The following is a 5,238-nucleotide window of genomic DNA, read 5'->3' as shown; positions in this document are numbered from 1 at the left end:
AGAAACAGAAGGGCTAGTGAACGTATTTGTTTGGGAGAGGGTAGTGTAATGCAGACAGAACTCCTTACATCCCAGTTTTCATGTCAGTGTGTGTGTGTGTGTGTGTGTGTGTGTGTGTGTGTGTGTGTGTGTGTGTGTGTGTGTGTGTGTGTGTGTGTGTGTGTGTGTGTGTGTGTGTGTGTGTGTGTGTGTGTGTGTGTGTGTGTGTGGGGGGGGTGAATGTGTGTGTGACTGTGTGTATAAAGACCTGTGGGTGATCATAGAGTCAGTGCAGATAGTCCGTGGGAGAAGGTGGGAAGCTGTTGTTAGCTGTTCAGCAGTCTTATGGCTTGGGGAAAGAAGCTGTCTCGGAGCCTGTTGGTCCGAGACCCGATGCTCCGGTACCGCCTGCCGGAGGGAAACAGAGAGAACAGTCCATGGAGCCTTTGGCAATTTTTCGGGACTGGCACAAATGTCCTGGATTGCTGGGAGCTCGCTTGCCACCAGTGAGGCGCTGGGCCGTCCGTACCACCCGCTATAGGGCATTGCGGTCGAGGGTGGTGCAGTTGTCATACCAGGCGGTGATACAACCAGTCAAATCAAATCAAATCAAATGTATTTATATAGCCCTTCGTACATCAGCTGATATCTCAAAGTGCTGTACTGAAACCCAGCCTAAAACCCCAAACAGCAAGCAATGCAGGTGTAGCAGCATGGTGGCTAGAAAAAAACTCCCTAGAAAGGTCAAAACCTAGGAAGAAACCTAGAGAGGAACCAGGCTATGTGGGGTGGCCAGTCCTCTTCTGGCTGTGCCGGGTGGAGATTATAACAGAATATGGCCAAGATGTTCAAATGTTCATAAATGACCATCATGGTCACATAATAATAATCACAGGCAGAACAATTGAAACTGGAGCAGCAGCACGGCCAGGTGGACTGGGGACAGCAAGGCGTCATCATGTCAGGTAGTCCTGAGGCTCGGGTCCTCCGAGAGAGAGAAAGAAAGAAAGAGAGAAAGAAAGAGAGAATTAGAGAGAGCATACTTAAATTCACACAGGACACCGGATAGGACAGGAGAAGTACTCCAGATATAATAAACTGACCCTAGCCCCCCGACACATAAACTACTGCAGCATAAATACTGGAGGCTGAAACAGGAGGGGTCAGGAGACACTGTGGCCCCATCCGATGACACCCCCGGACAGTCAGAATGCTATCGATGGGCCATGCCAAATATCTTAAGCCTCCTGAGCGAAAAGGAGAAGGCTGTAGCGCCTTCTTCACAACTGTGCTGGTGTGAGAGAACAGAGAAATACTGGGAGAAATAAAAAGATAGTAGAGAGACCATTGGAGCAGGTTGACCGGTAGATACCAAGGCTCAGGGCACTTCTAAATGTTTCATGGAAGGAGAGGGGGGGGGGGGATAGAGAAGGAGAGAAAGAGAGGGCAAGAGGGAATGAAGAGAAAGAGAAATTGTGAGAGAGGAATAAGGGAACGAGGGAGAGGGGGTGTGAGTTAAGAATAATTTTCAGCGACCAGGGATATGAATGTACATTTGTGTCTCTCCCAGGAACTTGGAAAGTTTGGTGCGTGACCTGCTTTTAACAACGTCCACATCGTTCGTCCATTCAGTATCGATCTCTTCAGAGTGGATTGTGTTTCATATGTAAAGATTAAGCAGTGGAGCAACAAAAGCCACCTACCTGGAGGAGTCAATGATCCAAACTGCAGTTTAAAAGAAGCCATGTTAGTATGACGTCAACTCTACATGCATCTCTACATGAGAGAAAGGGGGATTTAATCTCCCAGGAGTCGCCGGGGAAACGATTAACTCCACGAGGCTTTGGAATAGCAAGGCTGATATTCATGGCGTGACGTCAGCGAGGAACCTTGGGGATTCGCGGTACGGCCGGGTCACCAGGGAACTGGCTCCCAGGTTTGGTGCAATGCTTTATGGGTGCCCAGGGAAATCATGGATGGAATACGGAACGCTGCAGTGTTCCGAGGTGGCTGAGAACGTTCCACCCACACATTAAGGAGAGGGGGACCAGTGCTGCGGTCATGAAGAGTGGCATTCAGACATACATGTGTTAGGAATGTCTCCATCACATACAGAGAAATGGAGGAAATGGAAATAGTGATGAAAGTGCTGTGGGTTGCAATCCACAGCAACATTTCTCACAGGGAAAAATCCTTAACAAGTGTTTTTTGTCGCCAACAACGCTGTATCTGTATCTGCTGTATGTGCAGAGCCAGACTGGATGGATGATTGGAGGAATAGATGGATGGAGAGAGTGTGGGCTCAGATAAAGGGCATGCAGGTGGCAGCTCGTTGAGAGCTGCTGAGATGAAAGCAGGAGAACACCACTGATCCTCAGTGAACTGTTGGAGGAGATAGCTAGATCGCTTCTCTTCTCTCTCTTCTTCTGTGCCTTCCAGCTGGTGATGCATCATCAGGGCCAACCCTGAGAGCGCTCACAGAGGATCACAGCGGCCCGCGCCCACTAAGCACGGCCAGAGACACAGCGAGGGGTGACGGGTGGAGCGGGGGAGAGAGAGGAGAGGTGGAAAAAAGGGAGGGAAAGAAAGTAGGAGGAGAGGAAGAAAGGGATAGAAAATAGAAATTGAGGTGAGAAAAGAGAGAGAGAAATCAAAGTGACCCCTTACGTAACTACATCTACAGCGTTGAATATTTAGGGCTGTTGGCAGTATTATGAGTAAGATAGCAGCTGTGTATAAACGATGACATTGTTTTGTGTCCACCCTGCTGTAGTGTTGCGTAACACCCAGAGCACCTAATGGGCCCCTCCCCTCCCTACGTGTTGCTATGGTGAGAGCCGCTCCCTTAACTCACTCTGATGCACCTTACCTCCAATAATATGCATACATTAGCATATCCAATTCCATTGTCTGGCGTAATCCAATACGGATGACTGATGGCCGCCTCACTGTGGGTTATTGGTTGGCTTCCATCAAGAATGTATGAATGTAAGGTGTGCTACATTTGCATAGCTAATGAGCCGCAGGGCAGCCTGCCATTGCAGGTAGTTCAGGTGCTGTTGATGAGAGAGAATGCTGTAACTTCTTCCCTGGGCTACAGCTGTTCACTGAGCTCTCTCTCTCTCTCTCTCTCTCTCTCTCTCTCTCTCTCTCTCTCTCTCTCTCTCTCTCTCTCTCTCTCTCTCTCTCTCTCTCTCTCTCTCTGCATGCTGGGAGTGTTGGTGCATGCTGGGAATTGTATGAGCGAGTGCAAGTGTTGTCTGGAGTTAGATCGCCTGTGTTATCTTTTTGTTTTCTTTTCTTGGTGTTTTAGCTTTTCTATGCATGATTATGTTTTTTTTCAGTGGTAGAATTAGGTGTATTGTATTTATTGTTTGAATTGCCTTGGTTTTGGATGGGATGGGGATCCACATGGGGATGCCACTGTCACTGTGGAGGAGTTTCTGGTCGCCGTAGGAGAGAAGGTAGGCTATGGAAATGTTACTTATACGTCGTGGATGAACAAAGCGGTGGTGGCTTTTCTTAAAGAAGAGCGTCTTGTTGATCGAATGGTTAAGCATGTAGTTCTTAAAGAAGAGCGTCTTGTTGATCGAATGGTTAAGCATGTAGTTCTTAAAGAAGAGCGTCTTGTTGATCGAATGGTTAAGCATGTAGTTCTTAAAGAAGAGCGTCTTGTTGATCGAATGGTTAAGCATGTAGTTCTTAAAGAAGAGCGTCTTGTTGATCGAATGGTTAAGCATGTAGTTCTTAAAGAAGAGCGTTCTTGTTGATCGAATGGTTAAGCATGTAGTTCTTAAAGAAGAGCGTCTTGTTGATCGAATGGTTAAGCATGTAGTTCTTAGCAAGAAGAGCGTCTTGTTGAGAAGAGCGTCTTGTTGATCGAATGGTTAAGCATGTAGTTCTTAAAGAAGAGCGTCTTGTTGATCGAATGGTTAAGCATGTAGTTCTTAAAGAAGAGCGTCTTGTTGATCGAATGGTTAAGCATGTAGTTCTTAAAGAAGAGCGTCTTGTTGATCGAATGGTTAAGCATGTAGTTCTTAAAGAAGAGCGTCTTGTTGATCGAATGGTTAAGCATGTAGTTCTTAAAGAAGAGCGTCTTGTTGATCGAATGGTTAAGCATGTAGTTCTTAAAGAAGAGCGTCTTGTTGATCGAATGGTTAAGCATGTAGTTCTTAAAGAAGAGCGTCTTGTTGATCGAATGGTTAAGCATGTAGTTCTTAAAGAAGAGCGTCTTGTTGATCGAATGGTTAAGCATGTAGTTCTTAAAGAAGAGCGTCTTGTTGATCGAATGGTTAAGCATGTAGTTCTTAAAGAAGAGCTCTTGTTGAAATGAAGCATGTAGTTCTTAAAGAAGAGCGTCTTGTTGATCGAATGGTTAAGCATGTAGTTCTTAAAGAAGAGCGTCTTGTTGATCGAATGGTTAAGCATGTAGTTCTTAAAGAAGAGCGTCTTGTTGGTCGAATGGTTAAGCATGTAGTTCTTAAAGAAGAGCGTCTTGTTGATCGAATGGTTAAGCATGGCGTACTTCTAAAAGGACTGTTTATTCAAGTTTCTCCGTCAACAAGGGTTACGATTTCGAATATACCGCCTTTTATTCCCAATGAGCTATTGGAGCGCAAGTTATTGCAGTTTGGGAAGTTTGCAAGTTCAAATAAAATTGTCCCTCTGGGTTGCAAACCCCCGGCTCTGAAACAGGTCATGTCGTTTCAGCGACAGGTGTTTATGTTTGTGGACTCACCGGAGCAGACTTTGGAGTTATCATTTAAAGTCAGGTATGTTAACAGACTGTATATGGCTAATGCTAGTACGAGGAAGTCAACAGTGTTTTGAGTGCGGGGATGTTGGCCATAAGCGACATATTAAACTAAAACATTGATGTTTATCATGCCTCACAGGGTGCTTTTTTCTCTTTGTCTGGTTTCTTTGTGGTTTCTTCTGTTTTTCCTTTCCCTTTTCTATATGGAGGTAGTAAGGGTAGGCTCTCAATATTAATGGGGGAAGGGACAGGAATAAGAGGGCTTGGGTATTAGAAGTAATAAAACAGAAAAGGCTTAATGTAGTTTTTCTACAGGAGACACATAGTGATGAGGTGTCTCCTGTAGGTTGACTGGGGTATGTGGTGGGAGGGGCAGCATGTACTCATGGTGCTAATTTCAGTGCTGGGGTGGCCATCTTGTTTTCCTCAGGTATAGGGGTGACCGTGGTATCTACAACAGAGATTGTCAAGGGTTGTGTTTTTAATTTGTATTATTTGTATGT

This window comes from Oncorhynchus gorbuscha, linkage group LG14 (genome assembly GCF_021184085.1).
Source record: "Oncorhynchus gorbuscha isolate QuinsamMale2020 ecotype Even-year linkage group LG14, OgorEven_v1.0, whole genome shotgun sequence".
Lineage (NCBI taxonomy): Eukaryota > Metazoa > Chordata > Actinopteri > Salmoniformes > Salmonidae > Oncorhynchus > Oncorhynchus gorbuscha.
Note: the sequence above shows the minus strand (reverse complement) of the source record.